The sequence below is a fragment of the Perognathus longimembris genome, chromosome 17 (genome assembly GCF_023159225.1).
Source record: "Perognathus longimembris pacificus isolate PPM17 chromosome 17, ASM2315922v1, whole genome shotgun sequence".
NCBI classification, from domain to species: Eukaryota; Metazoa; Chordata; class Mammalia; order Rodentia; family Heteromyidae; genus Perognathus; species Perognathus longimembris.
The window spans coordinates 15,938,735-15,954,165 of NC_063177.1; the positions used below are offsets into that span (position 1 = coordinate 15,938,735).

At 43.3% G+C, this 15,431-nt stretch overlaps 1 protein-coding gene across 1 annotated transcript in view; it reads right to left on the bottom strand.

The window, feature by feature from the left end:
- Pafah1b1 (platelet activating factor acetylhydrolase 1b regulatory subunit 1) overlaps positions 1-14,918 on the bottom strand; it is a 62,895-nt gene extending 47,977 nt beyond the window's left edge. The window contains exon 1 of the mRNA XM_048366456.1: positions 14,542-14,918. The gene's annotated coding sequence lies outside the window, so the exon portion shown is untranslated. The remainder of the gene's footprint in view (positions 1-14,541) is intronic.
- Positions 14,919-15,431: the final 513 nt, after the last annotated feature.

Here is a 15,431-nt window from a genome sequence, read left to right on the forward strand (position 1 = left end):
AGATTATGCTAATTAGACATACCAAATGTTTTAGAACTCAAACCTTCAATACACCTAATAGTTGTTAGCATTTCCTCGGTATTAAGGTCCTCAGCTCCTCCTATTAGCCCCCAGATCTACCATACCTAAACTCCCTGCACTAGAACTGTAATGGGCCACTCCTACTCACTATTAAGACCTACCTACTTCCTCTTTAGCCCCAGAGAAGCTACCACCCGGATAAGGTGCAGAAACCAGAAGCCATGTTGCTCCCTCTCCTGTGGGAGATATGGCCCCACTAATAAACCTCTTTATAAACTTTCTTCTGTCCGTGACTATCTCCACATGGTCCCCTGGGATGGCTGAGACATATCCTTTCAGTTATCTCATTAAAACATACACAAGGGCTGGGAATGTGGCTCAGTGATAGTGTTTGCCTAGCATGCATGACGCCCTGGGTTCAATTCCTCAGCACTACATAAACAGAAAAGGCCAGAAGTGGTGCTGTGGCTCAAGAGTACTAGCCTTGAGCAAAAAGAAGCCAGGAACAGGCCCTGAGTTCAAGCCTCAGGGCAGGCAGGCAGGCAGGAACAAAGAAGGAAGGAAGAGGGCTGGGGATATAGCCTAGTGGCAAGAGCGCTTGCCTCGTATACATATATGAAGCCCTGGGTTCGATTCCCCAGCACCACATATATAGAAAAAGCCAGAAATGGGGCTGTGGCGCAAGTGGTAGAGTGCTGGCCTTGAGCAAAAAAAGCCAGGGACAGTGCTCAGGCTGAGTTCAAGCCTCAGGACTGGCAAAAAAAAAAAAGTAGAAACACAATGTGATTCTGTAAACAAGTGTTACAAGGAAGCATATAATACCAAAAAGCTACAAGAATCTAGTTGCTAATCTCAAGAATTGTCCTGCTCTCAATCTAAGGTAGCATAGGTCTAATCAGTCAAAATAACCTGTTTTCTTTGCAGTATTTATTTTTGGGTAAAGAAGAGAACAATAAACCCACTACTAGCAATATTATTTTGTCTTACTATAATAATATACCCCATTTGGTTTGTTTCTCAGATCACAACAATCTCTCGTTATAAACAAGTTCCCAGATGGGGCTCTCTATTTTAAAATTCCAACGTATCTATGGCCTATATAACTCAACATCAAATTTGAAAAACAAACTTCACTCTCAATAATTTCTAGAGTGATAAAATGCACTCAAATGTATCTTCTTCAAAGGCTATCTCTGGATCTTTATTAACCAAGTTATTATGTATATTAAAACATGTATTTTGTTTCTTTCCAATCATTTCAGTGAGGATAAAAATGCAGCTGTTTGAGCTGGGAATGTGGCTTAGTGGTAGAGTGCTTGCCTAGCATGCATGAAACCCTGGGTTCAATTCCTTAGCAGCACATAGAAAAGGCCAGAAGTAGCATTGTGGCTCAAGCGGTAGAATGCTAGCCTTGTGCAAAAAAAAAGCCAGGACAGTGCTCAGGCTCTTAGTTCAAGACCCAGGACTGCCAAACAAAAACTAAAACAAGAAAGAACATTTTAAGGAATAATAGGCTTTATTTCAAATTGTTTTAAAAAGCAAATTGAGAAATAAAAAATTTTTTTCAATGCAAGTTAAGGTAAGGCAGGAGTAGCTCAAAATTACAACCACAGCTACTCAGGAAGCTGAGACCTGAGGATCACAGTCCTAAATCAGCACAGGCAAACTAGATTTTCTTTATTCATTTTATTTTCTTTTTCTTTTTTTGGCCTGTTATGGGCCTAGGCACTCTTCCTGAGCCTCTTTGGGCTCAAGACTAACAATTTACCTACCATTTGAGTCACAGTGCCACTTCTGGCTTTTTTCTGAGTACTTTATTGGAGATAAGAGTCACACATGGGGCTGGGAATATGGCCTAGTGGCAAGAGAGCTTGCCTCGTATACATGAAGCCCTGGGTTCAATTCCCCAGCACCACATGTATAGAAAATGGCCAGAAGTGGCACTGTGGCTCAAGTGGCAGAGTGCTAACCTTGAGCAAAAGGAAGCCAGGGACAGTGCTCAGACCCTGAGTCCAAGGCCCAGAACTGGCAAAAAAAAAAAAAAAGAGTCACACAGACTTTCCTGCCCAGGTTGGCTTTGAACTCCGATCCTCAGATCTCAGCTTCCTGAGTAGCTAATGTGTGCGCTACCAGCACCCAGCTGTCTCTAAGGCTTGAACTGAGGGTTTGGGTGCTGTTTCTGAGCTTCTTTTATTTGGCCAGTCCTGGGGCTTGGACTCAAGGCCTGAGCACTGTCCCTGGCTTCTTTTTGCTCAAGGCTAGCTAGCACTTTACCACTTGAGCCATACACAGTACCACTTCTGGCCTTTTCTAAATATGTGGTGCTGAGGAAGGAACACAGGGCTTCATGTATGCAAGGCAAGCACTCTACCACTAGGCCATATTCCCAGACCTAGATTAGATTTTCTTAAAGAGAATTGCCTTAACAGTTTAGCCATGTTAACTCATTAATATAGTCATATGTGTGCTTTGCTTTTTTTTTTTTTTTAAAGAAAACCTTCCCCTCCCTTTTATTTAAATGCAGATCCTAGAGCTTGAACTTAAGGCCTAGGTGCTTATCTCCTGTAGCTTTTTCACTCAAGGCTATGTAGTATTCTACCACTTGAGCCATAACTCAACTCTTGCTTTTTTTGGTAGTTGATTGGACATAAAGAGTCTCACAGACTTTGCTGCCCAAAGCTGGCTTTGAACCCAGATCTCAGCCTCCTGAGTAACTATCCAGGCATGAGCTACTGGCACCTAGCAACCTCCTCCTCCCTTTTAAAAAGTAACCTCTTATTTTGGGATAATTTTAGAAAGGCCAAAAAAAGTTGTAGACTAGAGCAAAAGAGCACCAGCAATTAATTAACATAGTAGGCTCAAATAGTAAGCCCTTAGTCAAAAAGCTGAGTGACAGGTGGGGAAAGAAGAAAAAACTGGGAGTGAGGGAGGGGATGATATAGTCCAAAAAGAAAGGTACTGTAACCCCTCCATATATCACCTCTATAATGTTTTTTTACTAAATGCAAATAAACAATCATAAAAGAAAAAAAAGCCAAGTGAAGCCAAGAACTGGTGGCTCATGCCTGTAATCCTAGCTACTCAGGAGGATGAGATATGAGGATCATGGTTGAAAGCTAGCCTAAGCAGGAAAGTCCATGAGACTCTTATCTCCACTTCTGGCCATTTTCTGTATATGTGGTGCTGGGGAATCGAACCCAGGGCCTCATGTATACAAGGCAAGCTCTCTTGCCACTAGGCCATATCCCCAGCCCCTCTTATCTCCATTTAATCATCAGAGAAATCTGCAGTAGAGCTGTGGCTCAAAGTAGTAGAGTACTAACCTTGAGCAAAGAGCTCAGGGATAGCACCTAGGCTCTGAATTCAAAAACAAAAACTAGTCAATTCTAGCTGTTATTTAAAATAACTGCTCTTAAAATTGTAGACAAAATATTCCTGACCGCTAAATTAAAGCTTTAACCAGGTGCTGGTATCTCAAGACTGTAATCTTACCTACTCAGGAGGCTGAGATCTGGGGATTACAGTTTAAAGCCAGTTGCGGTAGGAAAGTCTTTGAGACACTTTTATAGGATTGACCAGCAAAAAGCTTGTGGTTCATGTGGTTGCTTTGAGCAAAAAAGCTCAGAGACAGTGCCCAGGTCTTGAGTCCAAGCCCTAGAACTGGCACAAAAATAATTCCCAAACAATTACTAAATAGACTTCCCGTTCAGGAGGTAAAACATGGCCTGCTTTCTAAAGTAGGAAAAGGAAAAGTAGCAAATTCATAGTAAAAAAACAAAAACAAACAAATGAAAAAACCAACCTGCTAAATAACTACATTAAGCCAAGGGATGAAGGCTCAAATCACCAGTAAATAATATTTGTAAGTAGGACTATAAGTATACTTCGCAGCTGTGACATTTTCCCCCACTGGAAACTTACAGGCCCTGTCTCCATTATGAAATACATAAACAAACCCAGGAGTACATTCAACCAGGGAGCTCGCTCTTTGGTACTGATCAAGAATGTAATGGTCATGAAAACAAGACCACTAACCAACTGTCACAAACCAAGACCAAGAGACTTAAAATACATGACAACTCAATACAACATGGTATCTTAGACTGGATCTAGAATGGAAAAGAAACATTAAGCCAGAAATTTATAGCTCATAATAGCATACCAAGGATAATTCCTTTTTTTCCCTTGTAACTATAAAAGTGATGTACAGAGAGTCTGCAGTTACATAAATCAGATAGAGTACATTTCTTTTTGGACAATGTCACCCCTTCCCTTGTTCCCTCTCCCAGTTTCCCCGCCCCCATCTTAATCCATAAATTAGTTTCTTAATTTCAACAAATATACCAAAAGAAACTTAAGATCTTAATAAGGAAAAGTGCGTATATGACACTTTCAGGAACTTTCTACACCATCTTCATAACTTTGTGGTATAACTTAAAACTATTCTAAAATGAAAAAGGCTATATTTTTTAAAGGGAGAGAATAGTTATGAGATCATCTCAAAAGAAAGTATAAGACCTATGTTAATGTATTTAATGCCTTTAGTTACATGGTTAAACTAATATGCTAAGCAGATCTCTTTGGTTTTGTTTTTTAAAGTTCTAATCTGAGCATTATGGCACACACTTTTAATCTCACCATTCAGGAGGTAGAAGTAGTTTGAGGCCAGCCTAGGCTATATAGCAAACCTTAAGTCTCAAAAACAGATAAAGGACTGGGAATATAGCCTAGTGGTAGAGTGCTTGTCTCGTATACATGAAACCACATAAGCAGAAAAAGCCAGAAGAGGCGCTGTGGCTCAAGTGGCAGAGTGCTAGCCTTGAGCAAAAAGAAGCCAGAGATAGTGCTCAGGCCCTGAGTTCAAGCCCCAGGGCTGGCAAATAATAATAATAATAATAATAATAATAATAATAATAAATAGATAGATAGATAAATAAGCATTTCCTAGAAATTTCCAGGAGAACAAGTCTAGCCTTAGCCACACATTGAGAACTTATGTTTCAAAAACTAACAGCAAAGAGTTCCTAAATAATAAACAATTTACTTGAAATTTATAGAAAAGTCTTTATTACCTAACATTCATTTGTAATTTTGTAGGTTAGCTTTGTCAACATCATTCATTAATTGGTAAGAAGACTGAGATTCTTGCCCAAGACACACAGCTAGCTGGGTAAACTATGGAGTTTAAGATAAGAACCTGAAATATTCACTGGTAAAGCAGCTGCCTAAGCACACACAAAAGGCCCTGGGTTCCACCTCCAGCACCACAAAAATAAAATATTCATATATGCCTTACTCAATACTACTTTTCTGATAATTAAGTATAGCTTTTCCCTAGCCTTCAAAATTAATCACTGGATATCAGGGGCTTACACCTGTAATCCTAGCTACTCAAGTAGCTGAGATCTTAGGATCATGCGCAAGGCCAGCCAGGGTAGAAAAGTCCATCAGACTCGATTTCCAATTAACCACCAAAAAGCTCAGGGACAGAACCCAAGCCCTGAGTTCAAACCTCAGGACCAGCACAAAAATTTTTAAAAGTTAACCAAGAAAAACTAAGTAATAAAATTGTCTCATTTTCCACATCTGTCTTCTTTGTCGTCAGCATATATATAATATATAATATAATATATTATATATAATATATATAATAGAATATATAATATATAATATAATATATATAATATATATGGTGAGTGTGCATGCATGTGCCTGTGTGCACGCGCTAGTCCTGGGGCTTGAAATCAAACTCTGGCCTGGGTGTTGCCCCTGAGCTTCTTTGCTCAAGGCTAGTACTCAACCATTTGAGCCACAGCTTCACTTCTGTACTTCCAGCTTTTTGGTAATTAATTGAAAATAAGAGTCTCAAGGACTTTTCTGCCCAGGCTGGCTTTGACCCATGATCCTCAGATATCAGTTACCTGAGTAGCTAGGTATAGGTGTAAACCACTAGCACACGGCTGTGTTTGTTTTCTGTTTTGTTTTTGCCAGTCTTGGGGCTTGAATTCAGGGCCTAAGCACTGTCCCTGGCTTCTCTTTGGGTAGACACAGCGCCACTTCCAGCTTTTTCTATTTATGTGGTGCTGAGGAATCGAACCCAGGGCTTCATGTATACGAGATGAGCACTTTACCATTAGGCCATATTCCCAGCCTCTGTGTGTGTTTGTTGGTTTTGCCAGTCCTGGGCCTTGGACTCAGGGCCTGAGCACTGTCCCTGGCTTCCTTTTGCTCAAGGCTAGCACTCTACCACTTGGGCCACACAGCGCCACTTACGGCTTTTTCTATATATGTGGTACTGGGAAATCGAACCCAGGACTTTATGTATACGAGGCAAGCACTCTTGCCACTAGGCCATATTCCCAGCCCCTGTGTTTGTTTAGCTGAGTTGTACAGTTCCTTTCCAACATATTGTCTTATGAGTATTGCTATTGCATTGGTTCGCCCTTTATTCTTTGTCTCACCATTCTAATGTTCCCATTCCCTTCCCTAATTTGGATAAACATATAAACATATATATATACAATACCCAGTGAACCAAAATCATATACAGGAATAACAGGGGATAAGCCATAGGAAATTCACATAGTACATTAAAATAACAACAACAATAAAATCCTCGTTTCCATATCCTGGAATTCATTTTGCTTAGCATCATCTTATATGCTCATATGTACAAAGCTGTTGAGCTATTGTGATCCTCTGCTAGGACGATCCTAGACATTTTTATGTTTATTTAGTAATTGTTTGGTTTTAGTCACTGAACAAAACATGTAGAAATACCATTTGAAAAGATGTTTGTTATTAAAAAAAAAAAAAAAAGAGTCCTAGCTGGGCTCTAGTGGTTCATGCCTGCATTCGTAGCTACTTAGGAAATTATATCATATGATCAAAGCTACTGAGGCAAATAAGCCCAAGATATTCTTATCTACAATTGACCAACAAAAAGGTGAAGTAGGTATGGTTCACATAGTATAGAGCCAGCCTTGAGGGGAAAAGCCAAACACAGACACTTGCCTAGCATACACACAAAAGACCCTGGCTATATGACCTACTTAAAAAAAGAAAGGAAAAAAAAAGCCAGGAATTGTGGTGCTTAGGCCCATAATCCCAGCATTGAATCCAAAGAGAGACAGAGCGACAGGCAGGCCGGAATATATGCCTGCACACATGCACACACAAAGATGAAGTATTATGCATATAAGACATTATTATGTAATATATCCAAGACTGGATGCAGTGGTTCTTGCCTATAATCCCAACTACTTCAGAGGCAAATATCTGGAAGATCACAATTCAAAGTCAGCTTGGACAGAAAAGTCAATGAGACTTCATCTCTAAAATTGCCAGCAAAAAGCAGGGTTAGAGATATGGTTCAAGGGGCTGGGGATATGGCCTAGTGGCAAGAGTGCTTGCCTCATATACATGAAGCCCTGGGTTCAATTCCCCAGCACCACATGTACAGAAAATGGCCAGAGGTGGTGCTGTGGCTCAAGTGGCAGAGTGCTAGCCTTCAGCAAAAAGAAGCCAGGGACAGTGCTCAGGCCCTGAGTCCAAGCCCCAGGACTGGCCAAAAAAGAAAAAGAAAAAAGAGGAGATATGGTTCAAGAGTAGAGCACCAGCAGAGCAACCAAGCTGAGTGCCCACAAGGCTCAGTACAGAGGGGAAATTTTGTGTGCCTGCCTTAGAAGCCCAAGATAGGTTTGCCAGGTGGGACTTAGAAGGATTGCTGGGTGTCTGTGACTGATGCTTATAATTCTAGCTACTCAGGAGGTTAAGATCTAAGGTTAGAAGTTCGAAGCCATCTCAAGTGGTAGAGTGCTGGCCTTGAGCAAAAAGACGCCAGGGACAGTGTTCAGGCCCTGAGTCCAAGCCCCAGCCCAGGATCTCCAATTAACCATCAAAAAGCTGGAAGTAGAGGCTGGAAATGTGGCTTAGTGATAGTGCTTGCCTAGCATGCATGAAGCCCTGTGTTCAATTCCTCAGTACCACATAAACAGAAAAAGCCAGAAGTGGCACTGTGGCTCAAGTGGTAGAGTGCCCTGAGCAAAAGAAGCCCAGACCCTGAGTTCAAGCCCCAGGATTGGAGGGGGGAAAAAAGCTGGAAGTGGAGCTGTGGCTGGTTCATGGAGTGCTATCTGTGGCTGAAAAAAACAAGGACAGTGGCCAGGCACTGACTACAAGCCCTAGTCCCACCAAAACAAAGATAAACATAACCTTTTTTGTCCCAAGTTAAAACAAGAGTAACCCACAATGTGCAAAACACAAAACTTTCCATATAACGCTTTCAAAAATGAGCTGAATGCCAGTAGCACACACTGGAAAGCAGAGATGGAAAGTAATGAGGATCAAGGCTAGCCTGGGCAAAAATGTTTGCAAAACCCTATCTAACAAGAAAAAAAGCACGTGGTGGTGGTAGAAAGTGCAAACAGATTCTAGTTCAAAAATAACCCAAGCAGCTGGGCACCAGTGGCTCATGCCTGTAAGACTTGAAACCAGCCTGAAATGAAAATCTATGATACATTTATCTCCAATTAACCACCAAAAAGCTGGAAGTGGAACACATACTTGGGTGACAAAGCTCAGGTACAACTCTCAGGTCCTGAGTTCAAGTCCCAGGATAGGTTGAATGGGTGGTGGGGGAAGTACTTCAGAAAATTCCTTAGCCTCAGTTAACTATCAATTCTTGTCAACATAAGAGCCCCTAAAGCAATCAAAATGTATACAGATCTGGTGCCAGTGGCTAATGTCTGTAATCCTAGCTACTGAGGAGGCTGAAATCTAAGGATCGTGGTTTGAAGCCAGCCTGGACAAAAAAAGTCCCTGTGAGGGGCTGGGGATATAGCCTAGTGGCAAGAGCGCTTGCCTCGTATACATGAAGCCCTGGGTTCGATTCCCCAGCACCACATATACAGAAAATGGCCAGAAGTGGCTCTGTGACTCAAGTGGCAGAGTGCTAGCCTTGAGCAAAAAGAAGCCAGAGACAGTGTTCAGGCCCTGAGTCCAAGGCCCAGGACTGGCAAAAAAAAAAAAAAAAAAGGGGGGGGGGGCTGGGGATATGGCCTCCTATACATGAGGACCTGGGTTCAATTCCCCAGCACCACATATACAGAAAATGGCCAGAAGTGGCGCTGTGGCTCAGTGTCAGAGTGCTAGCCTTGAGCAAAAAGAAGCCAGGGACAGTGCTCAGGCCCTGAGTCCAAGCCCCAGGACTGGCAAAAAAAAAAAAAAAAAAAAAGTCCCTGTAAGACTCTTATCTCCAATTAGCGACTCAAACACTGGAAGTGGAGGCCTGGCTCAAAGTGCTAGAGCACTAGCTTTGAGCACAAAGAGCTCAGAGCTCAGGGTCAGCGCCCAGGCCTTGAGTTCAAGCCCTATGACCAACAAAAAAAAAAAAAAAGAAAAAGAAAAAAGGCTGGGAATATGGCCTAGTGGTAAAGTGCTTGCCTCATATACATGAACAGCCCTCAGCACCACATATATAATAGAAAAGCTGGAAGTACTGAGCACTGTGGCTCAACTGGTAGAGTGCTAGTCTTGAGTAAAAAGAAGCCAGGGACAGTCTTCAGGCCGAATTCAAGCCCTAGGATTCGAAAAAAAGAAAAGAAAACCCCAAAAAGTATACAGAATTATCTAGTTGGATTAATTCACTTCTCATAGCTGAGAATTTTGTGCAAGTTTGATTTTGGTACCCAGGACAATGTAATATCTCTGGAAGAAGTATCAACAGCATCCTTTCACCTTAACTGTGTATGGGTAGCAGCTTTAAAAAAGAACATCAGGACAGCAAATGGATAAATTCCCACCTCCCATGGAACCTAGGCCTGGATTCATGCTATACAACTGCTCTACCATTAAGCTGTAGCACATTTCTTTTCACATAATTCTGTAAAAAGGCAACATTTATCTTACCAATGCTACCTTTAAAGAACTTTCTGAAAGTCCACTGATATGCCTAAGGCCTTATGCATGCGAAATAGCAAACACAAAACCTTATTTAATAGCTGTTAATTAATGTGACTAAAAAATAAGTTAAATCATTATAAAAAGAAAACGGCATATTTTATCATATAAGCCCATACCCAAATGGTTCAGTGACTCTCTCATTTTGGCCACTATGGTAACATGTGACCTTAGAAAAAGGAATGTTGCAGAGTTTGTTTTATCATCCATAAGTATACTAATCTACCTCAAAAAGTAGTGAGAGAACAAAAAAAACAGATACCAAGCTCAATATTAACAAGGTTTTACAGAAATGTTTATGCTAAATGGTAACACTTTAGAGAATACCATACCAAAAGTATCCTTGACAAAAGATTAGTCCTAACTACGTTTCAACCAAATACCACCATCCTTTAAAGAGAAAACAATAAATCCAAGTAATAAGCACTTATGAGGCCTCTAGCCAATGAGTATAAAGTACAAATATCAATTAAAATCTGTCTGACTGCCATGCTAAGGATAAAAATTATATATCTAGCACAAGTTAAACTAAAGTTTCATGTAAATGACTGTGCAAAGTGTCATACCAAACCAGCAGCAATAATACAGCATCTTTCTCATGAAGTAAAAATTTCTCAAAATGTTTGATTGTCAACTACTAGGCTTCACTCTACAGTAAAGATCTTTAGAACAGTAGATTAAATTTTCAGTATTCATATTGTAGACCATTAGTTTTATTTTAAACAAAGCAACCTGTCAAGTAAGAAATAGCTGTGTGGGGGGAGTGGGGTTGTTTGTTTTACAAAAGAATGGTGGCAGGAGAGGGAAAGGGGAGGGGGAGGGGATTGAATGAGGGAGGAGGTAACAAGCTGGTTAAGAAATGTACTCACTGCCTTATGAAACTTCACTTAGACAATAAAATAAAACTAGCATGCAAAAAAAATGAATGGTGGCAAAGGTTACCAATCATTGTTAAGTATTTTCATAACAAAGAAAGCCCAGTTTAAAAAATCTGTCTGGGGCCAAGCATGGATTGCATATGCCTGTAATCCTAGCTACTCTGGTAGCTGAGATCAGAGGACTTGGGCAGGAAAACTGGCCAAGACTCTTATCTCCAATTAAACACCCAAAGCTGGACATAGAACTGAGGTTCAAGTGGTAGAGGGGGGGAAAAAAAAAAGCTTAGAGACAGTGTCAAGGTCATGAGTTCAAGCCCCAGGAACAATCAACAAACACACCTTAGTTAGGACCACAAGCCAGGTCCACTTAAAAACCAACTGAGCCTCCAAGTCCCTTCAGCAAAAGCATGCATGACTCACTGCTTTAGAATTTAATGGAAAGAACTGGAAAATATATTGTAATATTTTACCTTGGGCTTAATAACTGACAACTTCTAATTTTTACAACTTATTTATTAGGGTGACAAATTGTGAATATGAACCACATGCAAACAAAAAGATCTTACTTTTTCCTGGATACTCATATATGCAAACTTAGAATATAAACAAGAGGGAACAAATTCTTTTTTTTCCCAGTATAGACAATTCAACATGAATGCTCTAAACAAAAAAGGCAAATACTATGAGGTACTAATTTTTTCCTTCCCCAAAGCATCTCCAAATCTCTTCCACACCAGAAATATTTTATCTGGAAAATTATACAATAAAATTTAAAAAGATTTCAAAAAGCTACTGCTAGTTAACAAATGAAATTCATCCCAATCACAATAAAAGTTTTATAAGTAAAAGATTGTAAAAAATTAAAGTAGTTGACCTCAAAATTCAGCAAAAGATTCTATCATATATACCAGAAACATGCACACACATACATTGATTGCTATTACTCAAGCCAAATTACCTTAAGCTCCTAGTCATTGAAAAATCACCTCTCCATATGCTGCTTTTGTAACTATGAACAGTAAGGATGGGCTATGTGAAACATACGATATAGTGAATTAATATTCCCAACTGACTCATTCCTTCCCGTCTTAACCCATCTACTTTCTAATGTTAAAAACAACAAAAATGTAAGATTATAAATTGACAAACACTTGTAAGGGTCATCAAAATAACATTTACTACATAATTTTAAAACTTAAAAAATAGCTACTCAAATCAAATGACATTCTCTACCTTATGGAAATGTTTCAGGGGAAAAAAAGTCCCTTTCCAGGCAACACAAGAGGTCTTTAACACAAAGTAGCCTTTAATGCAAATTATCCTTTATTTTGTCATCTTTGATGTCTACTATGTAAAAATCAAAAACAAACTACTGTTTCAGTGTGAACTAAAGTAAAAGAAAACATCTCTCATATTCTTACTCAATTTTTAAAATACTGTACCTATTTCTTGCCCAACATTTCTGGCATTTATTAATTCATACTTATTTGATCAGAACGACCCAAACCATTAACCAGAGTTTAAATCTGTGCATAGGTAGTTTACACACATATGTACACACAAAAATAGACAATAAGTGTCTGCTTAAGGAAGGACATTACTTTTATCCCAATTACATACTGCAGGGGGAAAATGGTGGAAAACATAAGACATGAGACATTAAGATTTGCTACAGAGAAATGTTTCTGTTTAAGTATAATTAGTACCAAATAACATTGCAAAATACAAGAGAAAATGCTACGAAAGGGCAATCTAGCATTTCACGGCTTCTGCTCCCTTACTCCACCCAGTCTTAGCTCAATGGCTGTTCACAGCATCCACAAATATTAGCCCATTTTTTAAAAAGGTGTGGGAGGCTGTACCAAAATAGGGCTTGCTCCATTAAATCAAACATTTGCAGAAATGTTATATGAAAAAGGGGTTCCTTTCTGATTTAAAAAATACATACATTTCAAATTTCTTTTAGGAAATATCCTCTGAGCAATCCAAACAATGATCATTTATAATAGAACATGAAAGAATAAAACATCCCCAAATACAGATTACATTTGTTTTAATAAAAACTGCAATTTGCAACTGCCAATTATTTTGCAAAAGCAAGTCCGGAAAGACAGTCATTAGAGATTAAAAGCTAGCTAATGCCTTAAAATCAAAACAGAATATTTTAAGAGCTTCTTATACACATCCAACATCGTATCAAAATGGGCATTCCCAAAGTAGGAAATATTCCTGATTAAGGGGTTGAACCCCGCAGTATTCAAGCTCTGCTGCGGGAGGTGGGGGTGAGGGAGACATTTAAGCAAACACTACTGTGGTAAAAGGGTATGACAATATTACTGGTATGAAAGGCCCATGGTCCTCTCCGCCCTAGCCTCAAAAAAATTCACACAAAACAACTCACCCCCAACCAAAATAGAATTGCTAAAAATGGCAATTTTTTTGTTTTGTCCTTAAAACGTTATGACTCTTCAGGATTGTATGCTTAGAGGTTGGAATTACAGTAATGTCTTTATTTTCCCCCGATTACTCCTTAAGGAAAGGGGGAGGGGAATCTTGGCATGACATCGCCCATTGAGAAGAGACCACAAATCTGGAGCTTCTCTTCAAAAGCACAATTTCTTAACCAAAGGACTGACATGAATTAGACCCAAATCCCAACGTCAAAGGAAAATCTCCAGCCCTCCTCCCAAGGAGTTTCTTGCTAAGTCACTGAAGAAAGGCAGAATAACAAATAAAGCCAGGCACCTAGCTATTTCCTATCTCAGGTACTGAAAATCTCCTCCTCTTCCTCTCTGCTCTGGTTTATTCAGCCCGGGAAGAATCGAAAGGCAATTTCTCACCTGGGAGGCTAGAAAGGGTAAATGAATACAGGCACTGCGTTTCCAAAAAGCGCGGAGGGATGACATTAGATGAACAGGGGGCCTCGAGGCTCAGTGTGAACAACGTCAAAAGACAACTCCCGTCCCAAGAGCCAGTGGCAGAAAGGAAACCCCCTGCCCGATTTGTTGGATGGATGATGCAGATCGTTCCGGGGGTCGGGCCGCCCGTCCTTCCAGGATGCTACACTGGGGGGTGGGGGGGGTGAGAGGGAGGTGGCGGGCCATCCTGGTCAGGTCAACCTCATCCTAAGGGCAGGTGGCGGACGGAACGCCTGGAAGGCCGTGTGGGTGCTCGAGCCCAGGCCCCGAGCCGACACCGCGGAAGGGTGGGGACTGCGGAGCTCGCCTCTGCGACCCAGAAGCAGAGCGCCGAGCCCTTTCCCCAAGATCACAGCGCGACCTGATCTCCACGCCCTTCCCACCCAAGAATACTTTTCCTGCTAAGTCACGGCGGGAGGAGGGCGATCCCGCGTGTGAGGGGGTGGGGGGGGAGAGAATGCCGCGGGTGGAGCTGCGGCGGTGCCGGCACCGCGGCTCCCCGGCCGGAGGACGCGAGCGAGGGCAGCGCCCTCCCCGGCCGGGCCCCCCTCCTCCGTGCCACTCACTCAACGGCCGTCGCGGCCGCCATTTTGAGAGCGAGGAGAGGAGAAGAAGGAGGAGGAGGCGGCGGCGGCAGGGGGAGGGGAGAATGGGAGGGAGGGGACCCGCGCGGCCACATCGTCAGGCCGCCGGGCCCGGGCCGCAGCCGCCCGAGCGCAGTGGAAGAGACAGAGGGAGGAAGGGCGCAGACTGCGCCGCCTTACCGGAGCGCTGCAACGCCGCCTCCGCAGGGCCTCTTCCGTCCTTCACTCCCATCCACCGGCGGGGGAGGGGGAGGGAGAGGGAAGGGAGGAAGGAGGGAGGGAGGGAAGGAGGGAGGGGGAGGATGGCGCGCTGGGCCCAGGCCCGGGAAGGGGGAGGGGAGGGCAGCGGGCGGGCTCCTCGGCCGTTCCGGGGCTCGAGCCCTAGCCCGGCGCTCGCGGTGGTCCTCGCTCGTGCCCGAGCGCTCCCCGTCTGCTCTTTCTCGCTGCCTAGGCCCCGGGGGCGCTGCTCGTTCGCCCGCTCACTAGCTATCTTCGGCCGCCGGACTCCGCCGCCGCCCCGCCGCTCCAGCTCCGTCTGTCACAGGAGCTGCCCCAACGCCCTGACGTCACCGCGCCGCCGCCGCCGCGGCCGCCGCCGCCCCAGACCCGCCAGGAAGAAGGAGAGGAGGCGAGGAGGGGCTGCTGCGCATGCGCTGGGGGGCAGGGCCCAGCCTGGAGCCGCTCTGCCTTCCGCCTAGCGGGGCTGGCTGCCGGCGGCCGGGGCGACTGAGGTGGGTGGACGGCGGCGGAATCCGCCCGCGAGCGAGCGTGCGTGCGTGCGTGTGTGCGTGCGCACGAAGCGCGGCTTCGCACGCTGCTGTAACCTTGACCAGAGCCTCGTTTTTCTGACGCCGTCGTCTTGTGGCCCCTCACGCCCTCGGACTCTGTCGAGCACCCCGCCCTGCTCGGTCACTGCACTCTTCCCGCTCCCCGGGCCCTCAGCACGGGGCCCCCCGGGTAGGACCAACATCCCGGCTTCTGCCGCTTCCCACCCCAGAAAGAGGAGGGGAGTGGGTTGGTGGGCTGAGGAGGCTGCGCTGGTGAGGGCCGAGGGCCCCTGGAATGCTGTG